The sequence below is a fragment of the Anomaloglossus baeobatrachus genome, chromosome 10, assembly GCF_048569485.1.
Source record: "Anomaloglossus baeobatrachus isolate aAnoBae1 chromosome 10, aAnoBae1.hap1, whole genome shotgun sequence".
Taxonomy (NCBI): Eukaryota; Metazoa; Chordata; class Amphibia; order Anura; family Aromobatidae; genus Anomaloglossus; species Anomaloglossus baeobatrachus.
This window is the reverse complement of record NC_134362.1, coordinates 34,550,642-34,572,488: the sequence shown is the minus strand read 5'-3', so window position 1 is coordinate 34,572,488 and position 21,847 is coordinate 34,550,642. Positions and strand designations below refer to the sequence as shown.

General features: G+C 45.5%; 1 protein-coding gene across 2 annotated transcripts in view; it reads right to left on the bottom strand.

The window, feature by feature from the left end:
• IRAG1 (inositol 1,4,5-triphosphate receptor associated 1) overlaps positions 1–21,847 on the bottom strand; it is a 126,358-nt gene that overhangs the window by 66,017 nt on the left and 38,494 nt on the right. The gene's annotated exons all lie outside the window — the stretch shown is intronic.

The window sequence follows — 21,847 nt, the reverse complement described above, 5'->3', positions numbered from 1 at the left end:
TAGGAAGGCTTAGTGCATATTGCATTACATCAGGAGCATTCCCAACATATACTGTAATGTGCCCATAAGTCCCCATTGACCAAACTGTGACTAGTAAGTTATTTCTGCTTCCCTTGTTTAACTGCATTGTTTAACTGCATCCTGCACTTTCCTATATAGAAGGCCGCTGCAAGGAAACATATAGATGCAGTATACATTTCATTAAAATGGGTCCCTGTAGTGGATGGATGGCTAGCTATAGATTTTGGTCATACACCTCCTGAGCGTATGTGCCCAATACTCACCACAAATGTAGTGTGGTCTGAGCCCTTACACTGTCTATCTTAGCTGTATGGCGCTATCTGGTCACTTTGTATCACTATTTTTTTAGTTTTACGGTTTATCTAAGCACCCCAGGTATTATTTATCTCAACCCTATGTACCTTTATCTATGCACTGTAAGATCAAAATATACAGGTACTACAGCATTATGTACGTTTTAGGTGTCAGGGAACTGATTTGTACTATGTACTGTGCAGTATTATATAAGTACTATCTGTACTATTAATTAAAGCACGATGTAGCAGTAGCTAAGCCACCCAGTGTACTATTTATTTGGGTGCAAATGGTGTAGTAGATGTCACCTGCAGTCCTATGTAACACCACAGATAACACAGTGATACCTCTCTGAGTACAGATAATGTAGTAGATGTCACCTGCAGTCCTATGTAACACCACAGAAAACACAGTGATAACTCTCTGATTACAGATAATGTAGTAGATGTCACCTGCAGTCCTATGTAACACCACCGATAACACAGTGATACCTCTCTGAGTACAGATAATGTAGTAGATGTTGCCTGCAGTCCTATGTAACACCACAGACAACAGTGATATCTCTGAATACAGATAATGTAGTAGATGTCACTTGCAGTCCTATGTAACACCACAGATAACACAGTGATAACTCTCTGAGTACAGGTAATGTAGTAGATGTCACCTGCAGTCCTATGTAACACCACAGATAACACAGTGATAACTCTCTGAGTACAGATAATGTAGTAGATGTCACCTGCAGTCCTATGTAACACCACAGATAACACAGTGATAACTCTCTGAGCACTGATAATGTAGTAGATGTCACCTGCAGTCCCATGTAACACCACAAATAACACAGCGATACCTCTCTGAGTACAGATAATAATAATAATTAATAATAATAATTTTATTCATTTATATAGCGCTATTAATTCCATAGCACTTTACATACATTGGCAACACTGTCCCCATTGGGGCTCACAATCTAGAGTCCCTATCTGTATGTCTTTGGCGTGTGGGAGGAAACCGGAGTACCCGGAATAGTGTAGTAGATGTCACCTGCAGTCCCATGTAACACCACAGATAACACAGTGATACCTCTCTGAGTACAGATAGTGTAGTAGATGTCACCTGCAGTCCCATGTAACACCACAGATAATCCCTGCAGTGAGATATCACTGTGTTATGTGCCATCGGGCCGGTCAGGACCTCAGTGCATTGCTGGGCTCTTGCTGTCCCCAGCCTTATATAGCAGGTTTTATGAATTAGCTGGAGTTTTTCTCTCTGGAATAACATTGTGTCTATTTCTGTCCTCATCAGTCATCATGTAAGTGCAGGAGACGGCGAGAATAACAGCCGTGTCCATTCATTCCCGTCCGTAGCGCTGCAGACCCCCAGTACCGGGCTGCCCCATCTTTTCCCACGGTGCTCGCTGTATGGACTGTAAACTCAGCTTAATTTAGCAGGATAATAATGATGGTGGCCTCCAGGGGTCCGACCTTCAGCCAGATGCCTAGAACAGGATAGAAAGGATTATTCTCTGGCATGTGCTGGAACATCCAATTTTAAAGGGGCAGAATCCAGGGGGCACCTAACCTTCCAGGGGGCACCTAACCTTCCAGGGGGCATCCTAACCTTCCAGGGGGCATCCTAACCATCCAGGGGGCATTCTAACATTATAGGGGGCATTCTAACCATCCAGGGGGCACCTAATCATCCACCTAACCATCCAGGGGCATCATAACCATCAAGGGGGCACCTAACCTTCCGGGGGGCACCTAACCATCCAGGGGGCATTCTAACATTATAGGGGGAATCCTAACCATCCAGGGGGCACCTAACCTTCCAGGGGGCATCCTAACCATCCAGGGGGCATTCTAACATTATAGGGGGAATCCTAACCATCCAGGGGGCACCTAACCTTCCAGGGGGCATCCTAACCATCCAGGGGGCATTCTAACATTATAGGGGGAATCCTAACCATCAAGGGGGCACCTAACCTTCCGGGGGGCACCTAACCATCCAGGGGGCATTCTAACATTATAGGGGGAATCCTAACCATCCAGGGGGCACCTAACCTTCCAGGGGGCATCCTAACCATCCAGGGGGCATTCTAACATTATAGGGGGCATTCTAACCATCCAGGGGGCACCTAATCATCCACCTAACCATCCAGGGGCATCATAACCATCAAGGGGGCACCTAACCTTCCGGGGGGCACCTAACCATCCAGGGGGCATTCTAACATTATAGGGGGAATCCTAACCATCCAGGGGGCACCTAACCTTCCAGGGGGCATCCTAACCATCCAGGGGGCATTCTAACATTATAGGGGGCATCTCAACCATCCAGGGGGGCACCTAACCTTCCAGGGGGCATCCTAACCATCCAGGGGGCATTCTAACATTATAGGGGGCATCCTAACCATCCAGGGGGCACCTAACCTTCCAGGGGGTATGCTAACCTGCCAGGGGGTATGCTAACCTTCCAGAGGGCATCCTAACCATCCAGGGGGCATTCTAACATTATAGGGGGCATCCTAACCATCCAGGGGGCATCCTAACCATCCAGGGGGCATTCTAACATTATAGGGGGCACCTAACCATCCAGGGGGCACCTAACCTTCCAGGGGGTATGCTAACCTGCCAGGGGGTATGCTAACCTTCCAGAGGGCATCCTAACCATCCAGGGGGCATTCTAACATTATAGGGGGCATCCTAACCATCCAGGGGGCACCTAACCTTCCAGGGGGTATGCTAACCTTCCAGGGGGTATGCTAACCTTCCAGGGGGTATGCTAACCTTCCAGGGGGCATGCTAACCTTCCAGGGGGCATGCTAACCTTCCAGGGGGCATGCTAACTTTCCAGGGGGTATGCTAACCTTCCAGAGGGCATCCTAACCATCCAGGGGGCATTCTAACATTATAGGGGGCATCCTAACCATCCAGGGGGCACCTAACCTTCCAGGGGATATGCTAACCTTCCAGGGGGCATGCTAACCTTCCAGAGGGCATCCTAACCATCCAGGGGGCATGCTAACCTTCCAGGGGGCATGCCAACCTTCCAGGGGGTATGCTAACCTTCCAGAGGGCATCCTAACCATCCAAGGGGCATGCTAACGTTATAGGGGGCATCCTAGCTATCCAGGGAGCATCCTAACCATCCAGGGGGCATCCAAACTTTCCAGGGGACAGCTAGCCTTTCAAGGAGCATCCTAACCTTCCAGGGGTCATCATAATCTTCCAGGGAGCATCCTAACCTTCCATGAGGCACCTAACCATCCAGGGGGCACCTAATCATCCACCTAACCATCCAGGGGCATCATAACCATCAAGGGGGCACCTAACCTTCCGGGGGGCACCTAACCTTCCAGGGAGCATCTTAACCTTCCAGGGAGCATCTTAACCTTCCAGGGGGCACCTAACCCCCTAACCATCCAGGGGCACCTAACTATCCAGGGGGCATCCTAACCTTCCAGGGGGCATCCTAACCTTCCAGGGGGCATCCTAACCTTCCAGTGGGCATCTAACCATCCAGGGGGTATCCTAACCTTCTGTATATTTTTAGTAGTACATTGCATTTTCGGTTTGCACCTGTTCACGTGTCTGTTTGGATGCTCTGGTTACAGTTTGCACCTGTTCACATTTGTCTGTTTGGATGCTCTGGTTAGAGTTTGTTCCTGTTCATATTTGTCTGTTTGGATGCTCTGGTTAGAGTTTGTTCCTGTTCACATTTGTCTGTTTGGATGCTCTGGTTAGAGTTTGCACCTGTTTACATTTGTCTGTTTGGATGCTCTGGTTAGAGTTTGTTCCTGTTCACATTTGTCTGTTTGGATACTGTAGTTACAGTTTGCACTTGTTCACATTTGTCTGTTTGGATGCTGTAGTTACAGTTTGTACCTATTCACCTTTGTCTGTTTGCATGCTGTGGTTTACAGTTTGCACTTGTTCACAATTGTCTGTTTGCTCCGGTTACTTTTTTCTTTTTCATATTGAGATTCCTTTTAAAAACAGGTTATTGTTTGTATAAAATAGACACTTAGGCGTGCTTTACACGTTGCGACATCGCTAACAATTGCTAGCAATGTCCAGCGCGATAGCCCCCGCCACCGTCGCACATGCGATATGTGGTGATTGCTGCTGGTGCGAACATTATCGCTTCCGGCAGCTTCACACGCACATACCTGCTCGGCGACGTCGCTGTGACCGCCGAACAATCCCTCCTTCAAGGGGGAGGTGCATTCGGCGTCACCGCGACGTCCCTAATCGGCCGGCCAATAGAAGCGGAGGGGCGGAGATGAGCAGGACATAACATCCCGCCCACCTTCTCCCTTCCACATTGCTGGTGGACGCAGGTAAGGAGATGTTTGTCGCTCCTGCGGGTTTACACACAGCGATGTGTGCTGCCGCAGGAACTACAAACATCGTACCTGCGATCGACCCGACATTATGGAAATGAACGACGCTACACATATCAGCGAGATTGTACGCTTCTGTGCTCGTTCATCGTCGCACCTAGGATTTACACGTTGCGATGTCGCTACCGGCGCCAGATGTGCGTCACTAACGACGTGACCCCGATGATATATCATTAGCGATGTCGCAACGTGTAAAGCCCCCCTTACACCTTACTTATCTCCCTGAGCGCCCCCTGTGCCCATTGTGAGTAATGCAGTAAATGAGCGTCACACACGTTACATTATTAATCGATGTTTACTCTCTGAAGACGTTACTGGAAGAATCAGGAAAGTAAACGTATAAGATACTTTATATAAAAGAGAATTCTGGAATCATAACACAGCTATCATAAAAGTATGTCTTATCCAAACACCAAGACGTCTGCGCTGCCACCGCTACTGTTCTGTAACAAACGAGACCCTACAGCCAATCACAGCGCGGCACACAAAATAGTCAACATGTGGCATTTAAAGGGGTTCTCCAGGGATTTGTATCTGCAAAGTATGGCCACTATGAGTGACTTCTCTAATACGAGCAGTGGGGTTGTGACCTTTGGGGACATTTTTTTCTTTACTTAAATGCTTATACTTGTGTCTGGTTTTATTGAAAATATTGCACCATGTGCTTTCTATGCCTATGTGTGTTTCACTATTATTGGAGGAATGAGCTAGCTGAGGATCCGTCAGCGAGCTCACTGTGATAGTTTGAAATCATTTTTTACAGTTGGTTTTCATTAAAAATATTGCACTATTTACTTTTCACAGCCTCTGTGTGTTTCACTATTATTGGCTGCAGAATGAATTAACTGGGGATCCATCAGTGAGCTCATTGTGATGGTTTGATGGGTAGTGTGTGTGACACCCCTGACTCTATCAGGGTGTCACAGGGAACTGCACTCCTGTCTCTTATGGTGCAGAACCCATCCTCCATGGTTCTGGGATCCTAATCTTTGGTGTTGCTTCCATCAGCACTCAAATCCTAACCACACCTCACACCACACCCTGTCAGGCACACCAGTGGGTGGTGTAGATGGAAAAGGGCCGCCCGCCTAGGGGTCAGGCAGACTGGTGGGAGGGACATAGTCAGTTCTGTAGTAGCCCTCAGAGAGTGAGGAGCTGAGGGAGTTGGAGCTCCATGTGTGACCTTGGTTGGGTCGCGGATGGTGGTCTGGGACCAGAGGAGTCGGAGACCCGGTCACAGGGTCTTGGAGGAGGTGTAGCAGACTTAGTTTTGGAGAATGGTCAGCACCAGAAGTCCAGTAACCGGACCAGTACCGAGCACGGCGGGGTACTGGACCCTAGATCAGGGAGTAGCTTCACGCAACCTGATAATTAACCTGTGGAGGATAGTCTCTTTATGAACTTTCCCCAAGAGCTCAGAGATCAAAAGGCACCAACACAACGAGGGGGATAGGGCTTTCCAGCTTATGTGGCCTACACAAATCCCAAGTGTCAGTCATCGAGAGCACAGCTCCACTATTTCAATATAGAGAGCGGGACCCCGACAGCTTCAGGCCGAAGGATCACTCAGGAACATCTACACAATTGTGCATGGAGGCAGGATCTGGACCACTAAGCAATACCAGCGGGAACGGACACCCGGACGGGCTCCCCAGAGAGGCAGCGGCACCCAGAGACTTGGTTTACTTCCATGTCAGAGTCTACTTATTGGCCGCACTAACAACTGTTCTATCAGAAAAATACCCATTCACTTTGAGTGACAAAGAGGAAATTTTTTTAAAAAAATTAATTACTTTATTTGGATATTAAAAAAAGGGGGTCCTTTTTAATATCCAAATAAAGTAATTAATTTTTTTTTAAAAATTTCCTCTTTGTCACTCAAAGTGAATGGGTATTTTTCTGATAGAATATTGATTTGAGGTACCCCCAAATTAATTTTTATTCTGAGAAACGCACTAACAACTGCACCGCCTGAGTGAGTACACTTGCCTCCCCGGGTCCTGACCTGCCCAAATCAACTCCACCATCCCATTCACCATCCTTACGGAGCCCCGGGGCCTTCCCTACCCGTGGAGGGACCACCATCTTGCTGCCCCGCTCCATCAACCCCAGGTACTCCCATCGGCAGTGGCGGTACTCCCTTACCGCACACCATGGGTGGCGTCACGAACTGTCCCCTTTGTAAATATTTCCCCCTTTTATTTGAGTGGCCACTGAGCCCCGGGTCCGGGGACCCTCGAGCCACAGCAAAACCCCCGGATCCGAGCAGCGCGATTGCTGCAGGGGCGGCACATTTGTAACTCATCACTCTTTTCATGAGCTGTTCTCTGCTGATGTTTGACCACTCAACATATCAAAGTTGAATCTGCAGGTAAATATTCTGTAAAAATAGTGTAACATTTTTAATGAAATCCAATTGAGAAAAAAAAAAAATTTTTTTTAGCCCAAAATATATGCATTTATGGAAAAATTAAAAAATGTGTCCCCAGAATGTGGACAACTAAAATAAAATTCATGGCCTCTGATTCATCAAAGCAATTTCCCCGGAATTCTAGAGTACATTGCTTTGGAAAGTTGCAAGAACTCAGAGTTGTGCAAAAATTTGGGGACTTCTGTTTCTCCAGGTTCTGCTTAAAAAGGCGAAACTGGGACAGGATGGGGTAATTTATGATCGGCTGTGGCGATCCCTACGCCAGAATACATACTCTAGTCACAGAGGTGCTCGCAACTCTTCAGATGCTCCTGATTCCAACACTTCTCATTAAGAATGGCGAGAAGATTGCTGGTCTTGATGAATCGGGGTTCAGTTCTTTCTTTTGAATTCAGATTCAAGGATTTTTCTGTTTGATCACGATAATTAGAATTCCCAGAATTTACACTTTTTCAAGGGCGGTGGGTGTAGTGGAGACCTTGAGCAAGAAGACAAGTATTTTTGGGTGGGTGTGTTCTGAACAAGGGAGCAAGTTTAGGAAAGAACAATAAATGGCGACTGAGATCCAGCACACAGGCAGGTGGGTGAAACCTGCAAGAGAGAGACTTGGTAGGGAAAGGAGTTAACAGTGCTTTACACGCTGCAACATCGCTAGCGATAGCAGCCGCCCACATCGCTGTTTCGTCACAAACCATATCGCTACAGCAGCGTCACACGCACATACCTACTTAACGACGTCGCTAGAGACACTGAACAATCTTTCCTTTAAGGAGGCGGTTCGTTCAGCGTCACTAAGCGGCCGCCCAATAGCAGCGGAGGGGCGGAGATGAGCGCCAGAACATCCCGCCCACCTCCTTCCATCCTCATTGCTGGTGGACGCAGGTAGAGAGATGTTCGTCGTTCCTGCGGTGTCACACATAGCGATGTGTGATGCCGCAGGAACGACGAACAACAAGTGACATGCACCACCAACGATATTATTAAAAGGAGTGACGTGTCAACGATCAACGATTTTTGACGTTTTTGCGATCGTTGATCGTCGCTCCTTTACACACAACGATATCGCTAACGGCACCGGATGTGCATCACGAACACCGTGACCCCGACGATATATCGTTAGCGATATCAATGTACTGTTTTGCCTGTATACTGTTCACAAGTAAGGTCTTATTACCTGAGTCTATTGCCGTGGAAAGAAAGATTTTACCAACTTGTCTGATTTTTTTCACCCTGAGACAAAGGGGTCGTATGCCAGACAAAGCGTGGCGTGACCGAAGGTGAAAGTGTCCACATTTATAATATCACACACACCCAGAATCCATATTATTCTGTAGCACGCCGGGATGTTAATGAAGTAGAACTCGCCCATGGCTACCGCCCCGTGCCACGTTACAAGTCAAGTAGCCAAGATGCAGACAAGTGCACAGAATTACACAGCAAGTGTGTTATCAAGAGCAGCAGAAAATCCAACACATCTGGAAACGACGCTCCATAGGAAATCATTGCATCCAGTATTATAGTAGTTATATTCCTGTACATTAAGGGCAGTATTATAGTAGTTATATTCTTGTACATAGGGGCAGCATTATAGTAGTTATATTCTTGTACATAGGGGCAGTATTATAGTAGTTATATTCTTGTACATAGGAGCAGTATTATAGTTGTTATATTCTTGTACATAGGGGCAGTATTATAGTAGTTATATTCTTGTACATAGGGGCAGTATTATAGTAGTTGTATTCTTGTACATAGGGAGCAGTATTATAGTAGTTATATTCTTGTACATAGGGGCAGAATTCTAGTAGTTATATTCTTGTACATAGTGGCAGTATTATAGTAGTTATATTCTTGTACATAGGGGGCAGTATTATAGTAGTTATATTCTTGTACATAGGAGCAGTATTATAGTAGTTATATTTTTGTACATAGGGGGCAGTATCATAGTAGTTATATTCTTGTACATAGGGGGCAGTATTATAGTAGTTATATTCTTGTACATAGGGGGCAGTATTATAGTAGTTATATTCTTGTACATAAAGAGCAGTATTATAGTAGTTATATTCTTGTACATAGGGGGCAGTATTATAGTAGTTATATTCTTGTACATAGGGGGCAGTATTATTGTAGTTATATTCTTGTACATAAAGAGCAGTATTATAGTAGTTATATTCTTGTACATAGGGGGCAGTATTATAGTAGTTATATTCTTGTACATAGGGGGCAGTATTATAGTAGTTATATTCTTGTACATAGGGGGCAGTATTATAGTAGTTATATTCTTGTACATAGGGGCAGTATTATAGTAGTTATATTCTTGTACATAGGGAGCAGTATTATAGTAGTTATATTCTTGTACATAGGGAGCAGTATTATAGTAGTTATATTCTTGTACATAGGGGGCAGTATCATAGTAGTTATATTCTTGTACATAGGAGCAGTATTATAGTAGTTATATTCTTGTACATAGGGGGCAGTATCATAGTAGTTATATTCTTGTACATAGGGGGCAGTATTATAGTAGTTATATTCTTGTACATAGGGGGCAGTATTATAGTAGTTATATTCTTGTACATAGGGGCAGTATTATAGTAGTTATATTCTTGTACATAGGGGGCAGTATTATAGTAATTATATTCTTGTACATAGGGGCAGTATTATAGTAGTTATATTCTTGTACATAGGAGCAGTATTATAATAGTTATATTCCTGTACATAGGAGCAGTATTATAGTAGTTATATTCTTGTACATAGAGGGCAGTATTATAGTAGTTATATTATTGTACATAGGGAGCAGTATTATAGTAGTTATATTATTGTACATAGGGGCAGTATTATAGTAGTTATATTCTTGTACATAGGGGCAGTATTATAGTAGTTATATTCTTGTACATAGGGGGCAGTATTATAGTAATTATATTCTTGTACATAGGGGCAGTATTATAGTAGTTATATTCTTGTACATAGGAGCAGTATTATAATAGTTATATTCCTGTACATAGGAGCAGTATTATAGTAGTTATATTCTTGTACATAGAGGGCAGTATTATAGTAGTTATATTATTGTACATAGGGAGCAGTATTATAGTAGTTATATTATTGTACATAGGGGCAGTATTATAGTAGTTATATTATTGTACATAGGGAGCAGTATTATAACAAGTTAAGTCTTTTCTGTAAAAATAATAAAAGAAGGACATGACATTTCATTCAGTCATGGCTGCCTCTTGCGGGGGATCACTTACATAATCCAGCACTAATCATTCACTGAGATTCTTTTAATGAGTCGCTTGGATGGGCTGGAGGGTATAAGACGTCTGACTGAGAGCGGCACAACTCCAAAAAAGGTGATTCTATGGGGAAATCTCTTTCCTGACACATAATCTGAACTTTTCCTAGTTGACATCTGCTTTTCATTTGTGGTTATTTTAATCTGTTATCAGCCTTGTCCTCAGGATATATCTTACCTAATATTCTTGTGTTTGCACTCGGCTAAAATTAGGTCTAAAAACAACATTGAGATGTTTGAATAATCCCAGCCGCTTTGTGGAGATACTTAAGACTTCACTGGAAAAGGAGTTCTTGTAATAAAGTCTCTTGTAGGTCTTAAAGAGCATTCCCCCAGAATAAAAAAAATATGCACCCGAAGTCATGATTTTCTTTTTTTTTTTGCTTTTCTTTGAAAGGATTTAGAGTTTTCAGATTTACAGTTAAACTCTGGTGAGGCACAAAAGCATAGTGAATACACTCCAGTAGGCACACAAGCATAGTGATTACACTCCAGTAGGCACACAAGCATAGTGGTTACACTCCAGTAGGCACATAAGCATAGTGGTTACACTCCAGTGAGGCACATAAGCATAGTGGTTACACTCCAGTGAGGCACATAAGCATAGTGGTTACACTCCAGTAGGCACATAAGCATAGTGGTTACACTCCAGTAGGCACACAAGCATTGTGGTTACACTCCAGTAGGCACACAAGCATTGTGGTTACACTCCAGTAGGCACACAAGCATTGTGGTTACACTCCAGTAGGCACACAAGCATTGTGGTTACACTCCAGTAGGCACACAAGCATTGTGGTTACACTCCAGTAGGCACATAAGCATAGTAATTACACTCCAGTAGGCACATAAGCATAGTAATTACAGTTCAGTAGGCACATAAGCATAGTAATTACAGTTCAGTAGGCACATAAGCATTGTGGTTACACTCCAGTAGGCACATAAGCATTGTGGTTACACTCCAGTAGGCACATAAGCATTGTGGTTACACTCCAGTAGGCACATAAGCATTGTGGTTACACTCCAGTAGGCACAGAAGCATTGTGGTTACACTCCAATGGGCACAGAAGCATTGTGGTTAGGCACATAAACATAGTGGTTACACTCCAGTGAGGCACATAAGCATAGTGGTTACACTCCAGTGGGCACATAAGCATTGTGGTTACACTCCAGTGGGCACATAAGCATAGTGGTTACACTCCAGTGGGCACATAAGCATAGTGGTTACACTCCAGTGGGCACATAAGCATTGTGGTTACACTCCAGTAGGCACATAAGCATAGTGGTTACACTCCAGTGAGGCACATAAGCATAGTGGTTACACTCCAGTGAGGCACATAAGCATAGTGGTTACACTCCAGTGAGGCACATAAGCATAGTGGTTACACTCCAGTAGGCACATAAGCATAGTGGTTAAACTCCAGTAGGCACATAAGCATAGTGGTTACACTCCAGTGAGGCACATAAGCATAGTGGTTACACTCCAGTAGGCACATAAGCATAGTGGTTACACTCCAGTAGGCACATAAGCATAGTGGTTACACTCCAGTAGGCACATAAGCATAGTGGTTACACTCCAGTAGGCACATAAGCATAGTGGTTACACTCCAGTGAGGCACATAAGCATAGTGGTTACACTCCAGTAGGCACATAAGCATTCTGGTTACACTCCAGTGGGCACATAAGCAAAGTGGTTAGGCACATAAGCATAGTGGTTACACTTCAGTAGGCACATAAGCATAGTCGTTAAACTCTAGTGAGGTCGATACGTTGGTAATCAGCGGCAATGGTTGTGTCAGTGATAAAAATGGAAAAATAGAAAAGCAAATGTAACACCAGACTATTAACATTTTGTACATCTCCTTGAAGGAGTACGGGAGATCTTGGATGATGCTGATGAAGAGTATGGTCCAGATCCAGACTGGTATCGAGCTGGAAGACAACTGGCTGCAGACACGATGCGGACTCCTGACATCTGCCTGCTGTGGAGGGCACAAGCACCAAGACGTTAGGAGCGAAGACATTGGCGTGTCCATTATAATGACAGTTGTGGACCATGTTGCAAGGAATGGCCTCCTGGGGCAGAATCTGTGCTTGTTCCCTTCTAGAAATTGGATTATATACAGCCACGTACACAAACACTCCATAGACCAGGGAGAGGAGCATAAAAATACAACATTAAAAACAGATTTTTTTTTGTAGACTTTTAGAAGCAACTTTAGAACTTTTAGAATGCAGTTTGTTTTATGCAGTTTTTTTTATAGGTGTTTTAGTGAAAATCGGGGATACTCATCATAAGATCCTACTTATACATTGTGGATTTTAGCAAAGATTTAACAAAATCACAAGATTTGCAACAATCATGTTGAAAACTGAAAACTGTGGTTTAAGAACAAAATCCTAAAAGGCATTTTCTCAAAAACACTAACACGTTGTATAGTATATGCTTAAAAAAGTGCTTACTACTGTATATGCTCTGCAATATATATAGTAGCAGGGCCTATACAGACAGATACACAGAGAAAACTAAGTGCACCATCTTTGAATTCTTTGGTTACAGTCAAGAAGTAATAAAAAAATCCCAAACATCTGGATTTTAGAAGGTCTTAAAATTCTATAAACACAACCTCAGATGAATAACAACACGTGATGAAAACTAGGCCAAAATGCAGAAGCAGTGTGTGAAAAATTAAGTACACCCTTAGTGTTTCTATATAAACAAAAGAGGGTGTAAAAGCAGAAGTTTCGGCAGTTTGCTGGTCTGGAGCGTTGAAGTAGTTGTTAACACAATGCCAGGGAGGAAAGACATCAGCAATTATCTTAAGGTACCGTCACACTTAGCGATGCTCCAGCGATTCCACCAGCGATCTGACCTGGCAGGGATCGCTGGAGCGTCGCTACATGGTCGCTGGTGAGCTGTCAATCAGGCAGATCTCTATAGTGATCAGAGATCAGCCACCAGCGACCTGTGTAACGACGCTGTGTTTAGTAACCATGGTACACATCAGGTTACTAAGCAAAGCGCTTTGCTTATAGTTACCCGATGTGTACCTTGGCTGCGTGTGCAGGGAGCCAGCTTCTAGAAGCTTTGGATGCTGGTAACCAAGGTAAATATCGGGTAACCAAGCAAAGCCTTTGCTTGGTTACCTGATGTGTACCTTGGTTACCAGCGTCCGCAGCAGCTGGCTCCCTGCTCCCTGCACATTCAGATCGTTGCTCTCTCGCTGTCAAACACAGCGGGAGAGCAAAGACCAAAAAATGGTCCAGGACATTCAGCAAAGACCAGCAACCTCACAGCAGGGGCCAGGTCGTTGATGGATGTCACACACAGCGACATCGCTAGCAACATCGCTGTTGCGTCACAAAAACCGTGACTCAGCAGCGATGTCGCTTAGTGAGACGTGGCCTTTAGAGAAGCAATTGTTGTTGCCTATCAGTTGAGGAAAGATTATAAGGTCATTTCTAAGCAAGATAATAAGAAAGGTTATTCACAAGTAGATAACATTTGTGACTAATGACAGTCTTTCCATAAGTTGATATCCCAGTAAATTCACTGCAAGATCAGATCATGTAATGCTCAGAAAAACTGCAAAAACTCAAGAGCTAAAGCTCAGACTCTAAAGGCCTTAGGTTAGTAAACTAAATATTCAAGGTAATGAATGTAATAATAAAAAAACCTGAGAGAGTATGGTTTGGTTGGAAGAATTATCAGGACTCTTCTTTCTTAAAAAGAACATGGCAGCAAGGAGACCATAATGCTCTGGGCCACGTTTGCAGAAAACCAAACACAGCATATCAGCACAATCACTTCATACCAACCGTGAAGCACAGGTGTGGAGTGGTGATGATTTGGGTTTGATTTGCAGCCACAGGACCCAGGAGCAATGCCGGTGTCTCTGCGCTATCCTGACTCTCTCCTGCAGCAAGGACACGACATACCGCATGTCCTTCCTGCTCCACGGCCGCCTACAAACTCCCCTTCTGCCCCCTGCTCCCGGAGCCTGTGCACGCTGCGCAGGTCCCCCGGGAATGCGCTTAAAGCACACGCACTCTTTAAAAGGGGTAGCATGCCAGGTACTCAGAAGAACTTCTCAGCCTATGACTGAGAGGCACTAGGTACATAAGGCTTCCGCCCCTTAGGGGAGCCTGCACAATGTGATTAGCTAGTCATTTACCTGCTTGCTAGCTAGTTGTCAGGTCACATTTCCCTGTGTTTGTGACCTGTACCTGTGCCCGCCTTCGCATACCTGTCAGTATCTGCGGTACGCTCAGTACCAGCCGTTCTGTCCGCATCACCCATACCCACCTGCACCTTCCTATACTAAAGACTATACCTTTCCGTACCTGAGCCCGTCTCTGCCCTGGAGGTCCGCTGCCACAGTCCCGAACACTGTCCTAGGAGTGGCACCTGATGTCTACCAGCAGCCAAGCCCATTCTCCCCTTCTTAGGCTCAGGTAAGCGCTAAGTTAAGCCCCTCCCACGTCAGGGTAAGTCCCGGTCCCACCTGTTGATCCAGTGGGTCCACTCCCGTTCGTCCTCCCGACGAGCAGTACATCGGGCACTATGCAGCTAAGGAACCGGCAATGAACTCCTCTGCAATGTAGACTTACTATACTCTAAAGCTTGGCCAAAACTGGTCCATGCAACAAGACATTGATCCCAAGCACTACAGCAACTATACGTCAGATTTGTTAAAAAGGAAAGGAATCAAGGTGTTGAATTGGCCAAGTACAAGGCAAAGAAAACTGAAGAAATGAATGCTACAAACATCAAATAACTTAAAGGAATTGTTTACTACTTGGACAACCCCTTCTCAATCACCATGAAAAATAATAACAGCCTGTACTCACCTCCGGTGCCAGTGCTGATCCTGCACTGGGTCTCATGGGACTCGTATGACATTGTTATGTCACTGTTGTACTGTGTTAATATTATGCATAATAACCTCAGGCCTTTAGAGTCTGAGCTGTAGCTCTTATGTTTTTGCAAGTTCTCTGAGCATTGCATGATCTGACCTTGGGATGAATATGCTGGGATGTTCACTCTTCAGAAGATTGCCATTAATCATGAATATAATCTATATTAACTCTGCAGTCAATCAGTGGCCGCTAATGAGTCGCTTCACTCTCACTTCCTTTGGATGAAACTGAGGTTACTTGAGTAGAGGACTACCCCTTTAAACAGAATCTGTCAGCAGGTTTTTACTATTTAAACTGAGAGCAGGGTTATCTAGGGCACAAGATCCTGATTTCAGGGATGTGTCACTTATTAGGCTGTGTGTTGTCGTTTCAATGAAGTCACTGCATTATTATCAGGTGATTAACCTGACTAGAGCTTACATGCAGCCCAGTCCAGCTAATCTTTGTAACCCCGCCCCCACCAATGATTGGCAGCCAGCTCACAATACACAGTGTACACAGGATGCTGCCAATCAGAGTGGTGGGCGGGGTTATACACAGTTTAACTTTTAGCTCTGCTACATTTACATCAGACAAATCAGCTAATTCTATGAAAACTAGACAAAGCCAGCCAGTAAGTGATACATCCCTGGAATCAGACTTTCTTGCCCTATGTTATGCTGTGATCAGATTATATAGCAGAAATTTGCTGACAGATTCCTTTAAAGCAATGTTGTAAATTCGAGGGGGGGTAAAAGTCCTCCAAAATGATGTAAGGAACTGATAAAGTCACACAGAAAATCATTACTACTGTACATGTTATTGCTGATAAAGGTTGTTCTAATACTATTAATTAAAGGGGAGTACCTAACTTTTCACATGGCTTCTGCAATGTGGCCTAGTTTTTGCTAAATTATTACTGTGAATCCAACATACCCTCTATTATCAGGCAATATCATCGGGCAGCACTTGTCTGTTCAGGCCTTAGGTGTCACAAGGGTCTTAGGAGACGTGTGACAGGATTAGAATCTAAGTTCACATTGCCTTGTGAGACTCTGAGTTTTAAACATAATTGCTTTCTTTTGATGCTGACTCTTTCCTTGCTGGTAGTTTCCGGTTAGTTCAATCTCAGGTGCAGCCGATTTGTGACCACTTCCCTTTCCTTTAAATAGTCACATGTTCCATCACCTGATGCCAGTTATAGAATTGCATTCATTCTGAACTGGACCACTATGGAGAGAGGAAGTCTTTGGAAGCTGTTGGAGCCGTGTTGTCTACAGCCCTGGTGTTTGGCTGCAGCAGTATAGTTTGCTGTATATCATTTTTTTGTCTATATCCCCCTGTCTGTCTTCCTTCCCCTGTATCTTATTACAGTAGTGGTGAAGTCTAGTGCACTCACTGGCCTTGGTACTAGCCAGGGTGAGTGGTAAGACAGTTAGGGACTAGGCACGTGACGGCGACGAGGGAAAGGGCTCATATAAGAATGTTAGGAGAGCTCAAGCTTCAGACACAGGTTAGTGTCAGGAGGTGACCTGTACCCCGCTCCCTATCATCAGTGTCCTCCTCTCCCTTCCCATCCCCATTGTTACCTTTGTTTTGTACCTGCCCCGGGCATTCCCTTGCCCAAGAATGACATTAAGACTGCCTAATGATGGAAGACACCAACAGTTTATGACATCACTACACAGTTGAGCGCCTGTTTTACAGCGATAGTTCAGGCGCCCACATTGGATCAAGTATAAATTGAAAGGACAAATCAGTAAAGTGTTCCTCTAAGGTTCATGAACAATGGTGCTTCAAAGTTTATGTACCCTAGAATTGTAGAATTGTTCATATTTCTAATAATAATAATATTTATTCATTTACATAGCGCTATTAATTCCACAGCGCTTTACATATGACGCGCCCACGGGGTCGGGGGTTTACTCGTCGCCGGGCCGGGGTGCTTCTGGGTTGCCGAGGCGGCCTTGTCCGGTTCTGTGACCCCCGGGTGTCTATAAAAGGCTGGGGATGGAGACGATGGGGGTAGTTGTTCATGACGCCACCTGTGGTGTGCAGCCAGTATCAGCCGCCGATGCGGGACTTCTCTGCTGGGGCGGATGACAACGCAGCTTGGATGGTTCAGCTCTCCACAGGCAGAGCTGTGGCGCCAGGGAGGACGGTGGTGGTGGTAGTCGCCTTATGGCGCAGGGGCGCGATGGTGAGGGCGCCGGCAGTGATGGGATGACACAGAAGGTGCAGTTCAAGGTCTTTACTTCTTGGAAATACTCTGTCGTTGGAGTACTGGGCTACGTTGTGATGGGCTTCAGCCGGTCCCGGATACTTCCGAGGTCGAGGCTGGCATTTCCTTCTGTGCATCTCCTTACGATTGTTTCCCTCCACCCCAGCTCCTCGGCCGTGGAATGGGTCACGGGTGCCTTCTGCACTCCCCACGAACCCTGAGATCCCCCTTCCTTTCCTCTGGCTCCAAACCACGGGTCCTGATCTGTTCGTGTCTGTGCTTGTTCCTAAGTCCGTCCTCACTCGGACGCTGTCTGGTGCTAACTGCTCTTGTGTGTAGGATGACTCCTAACTTCCTGTTGTGCAAGCCCCATCTCCCGCGTCCCTGAACTAGTGGGCATGAGGTCCCATACCTCGTGATGGCCACCCCAGCACCTACCCTAGCCCGGTCCCAGTGACAGACACCCCGTGTTACGTGGTTGTGGTTGTTACCAGCGACGACCTCCTCCATATCCAAGATGAATACTGCACCTTAAGTGAGGTGCAGTACCCTGTGGCGCCCGCCTGAAGCCGCAGGTGCGCCACACATACATCAACAACACTGTCCCCATTGGGGCTCACAATCTATATTCCCTATCTGTATGTCTTTGGAGTGTGGGAGGAAACTGGAGAACCCGGAGGAAACCCACGCAGACACGGGGAGAACATACAAACTCCTTACAGATGATATTTCTGCATAAATTTGACCTAAAACTACATCAGATTTTCACATTATTATTAAACGTGGATAAAGAGAACGAAAACAAATGAGTCAAAAATACTAGACTTTGTCATTTTTAACATGAAAAAAATAATCCATTATCCCATGTCTGTGAGTAGCAAATTTATATGGAGCATCGCTCTCAGGATCTGGTGTCCGCCCTTAAATCAAAGGCAGACACAGACAGATGAGGGCCCCTGTGCAAGAACAGAATATGGGCCGTTTCCAGTCCAATAGCTCCTCATAATGCACAATTCCACCTCCTTTGGCGGTAGAAATGGGCCCCCTGACCTTATGTGCCCCTGTTCGCAGTTTGGAGGAATTTTAGCCAATTCCTCCTATAAAACAGCTTCATCTCTGTTGGTTTGCTTTCTCCCATGAACTGCTCACTTTAAGTGCTCTACAACATTTCTATAATATTAAGTTCAGGCTCTGACTTGGCTGTGCCACAACTTCTACTTTATTCTTCTTGGACTATTCTTTTATAGAACAGCTTGTGCACTTTGGATCGTCGTTGCATGACCCACGTTCTCCTGAGATTCAGCTCATAGACAGATGTCCAGACATTTTCCTTTAGAATTTGCTGGTATAATTCAGATTTCATTATTCCATCAATCCTCAGTCAAACTATTATATTTCCACCACCATGTTTAACAGGTGGTATGAGGTTACACAGACGATACAACATTTATAGCAACAAGCGTAAATGGATTGAAGAATTTATCAAGATGGAAAGCTCAAACATGGGACTGCTCAATAGAAAGAAGACGAAGATATTGACTACTGCCAGGTATGACCAGGACACATTTGAGATGGGCGACGACGAATTGGAATTTGTAAAGGATGTCAATCTACTTGGATCAATGATCAGTCAAGACGCAGCGGCAACATCGGAAGTCAAAAGGAAAATAGCTATGGGCAAATCAACAATGAAGTCACTGGACAAGGTCCGCAAATCAAGGGACATTTCACTGGTAATGAAGACACAGCTCGTACATAGTCTGGTCTTGGCTGATACATAGTCTGGTCTTTTCTGTAGTAACATATGAATTACGAAGCTTGGACGATAAAGGAACAAGATAGAAGAAGAATCAACGCCTTCAAAATGTGGTGCTGGAGAAGGATGTTATCAATACCATGGATGGCAAGAAGAACAAACAATTCAATTTTGGAACAAATTAAGACAGACATGTCACTCGAAGCAAAGATCGCCAAGATATGAGTTGTCTACTTTGAACACATCATACGAAGAGAGCAATCACTGAAGGAGAACATCATGATTGGAAGAACTGAAGGAACAAGGCGAAGAGGAAGACCAGCAACCAGATGGCTTGATACAATCAAGTAAACAGTAGAGAAGACCCTGGTGGAGCCATCTATACGGAGAAGACCCTGGTGGAGCCATCTATACGGAGAAGACCCTGGTGGAGCCATCTATACGGAGAAGACCCTGGTGGACCTATCTGGACTGTGCAAGATCGATCTTCCTACAGAGCGTTCACCCATCAAGTACCAATAGCTCAAGATCAAGTTGAAAGGCGTTAAAAAAAGGTTTTCATGTTGTAATACACTGGGGTTTTTTTCTCCAAACATAACGCTTTTCAAATAAACTCTATTTTAGTCTCAGTTGTTCACAAAACATTATTCCAATAGCGCACTGGCTTCTCCAGGTGAATTTTAGTAAACTGCTGACAGGTAGCAATGTTTTTGGGAGAGCAGTGGCTTTCTCCTTTCAATCCTGCTATGCACAACATTGTTGTTCAGTGTCCTCCTGATGGTGGAGTAATTGATGTTAAATTAGCTAATGTGACAGAGGCCTTTAGTTGCTTAGATGTTACCTTGGGTTCCTTTGTGATCTTGTAGACTATTATATGCCTTGTTCTTAAGGTACCGTCACACTAAGCAACATCGCTAGCAACATCGCTGCTGAGGCACAACTTGCTAGTGATGTTGCTGTGTGTGACATCCAGCAACAACCTGGCCCCTGCTGTGAGGTCGCTGGTTGTTGCTGAATGTCTGGGACCATTTTTTAGTTGTTGCTCTCCCGCTGTGAAGCGCACATCGCTGTGTGTGACAGCAACAGAGCAACAACTAATTGTACAGTGAGCAGGAGCCGGCTTCTGCGGACGCTGGCAACCAATGTAAATATCGGGTAACCAAGAAGCCCTTTCCTTGGTTACCCGATATTTACCTTCGTTACCAGCGTCCGCCGCTCTCACGCTGCCAGTGCCGGCTCCCTGCTCCCTGCCCACGTAGCTGGAGTACACATCGGGTAATTAACCCGATGTGTACTGTGGCTAGGAGTGCAGGGAACAGGGAGCCGTCACTGACAGTGTGAGAGCGGCGGACGCTGGTAACGAAGGTAAATATCGGGTAACCAAGGGAAGGGCTTCTTGGTTACCCGATGTTTACCATGGTTACCAGCGTCCGCAGAAGCCGGCTCCATGCTGCCTGCACACGTAGCAGAGTACACATCGGGTAATTAACCCGATGTGTACTGTGGCTAGGTGTGCAGGGACCCGCGCTAAGCGGTGTGCGCTGGTAACCAAGGTAAATATTGGGTTGGTTACCCGATATTTATGTTAGTTACCAAGCGCATGCTTCCACGTGTAGCGACGCTCCAGCGATCCCTGCCAGGTCAGGTTGCTGGTGGGATCGCTGGAGCGTCGCTTAGTGTGACATCTCAGCAGCGACCTCCTAGCAACTTACCAGCGATCCCTATCAGGTTGTATCGTTGTTGAGATCGCTGGTAAGTTGTTTAGTGTGACTGGGCCTTTAGAATGATCTTTGTTGGTGGACTGATCCTGGGGAAAGTAATAATGGTCTTGAACTTTGTATATAATCTGTCTAAAGGGGGCTTTACACGCTGCGACATCGCTAATGCGAAGTCGTTGGGGTCACGGAATTGGTGACGCACATCCGGCTGCATTAGCGATGTTGCTGCGTGTGACACCGATGAGCGATTTTGCATCGTTGCAAAAACATGCAAAATCGCTCATCGGTGACATGGGGGTCCATTCTCGATTATCATTACTGCAGCAGTAACGATGTAGTTTGTCGCTCCTGCGGCAGCACACATCACTATGTGTGACGCCGCAGGAACGAGGAAGCTCTCCTTACCTGCCTCCCGGCCGCTATGAGGAAGGAAGGAGGTGGGCGGGATGTTCCGGCCACTCATCTCCGCCCCTCCGCTTCTATTGGGCGGCCGCTCAGTGACGTCGCTGTGATGCCGCACGGACCGCCCCCTTAGAAAGGAGGCGGTTCGCCGGTCACAGCGACGTCGCCGGGCAGGTAAGTATGTGTGACGGGTCTGCGCGATGTTGTGCGGCACGGGCAGCGATTTGCCCGTGTCGCACAACAGATGGGGCGGGTACCCACGCTAGCGATATCGGGACCGATATCGCAGCGTGTAAAGTAGCCTTAACTCTAGATTGGTGGCTTCAAACTCTTCAGAGGTTTTGTTGCCTTTTCCAACCTGAGAAGCATCAGCATCTCTTCTTTTGAAATCTTATTTGTTCATGTCATGATACACTTGCACAA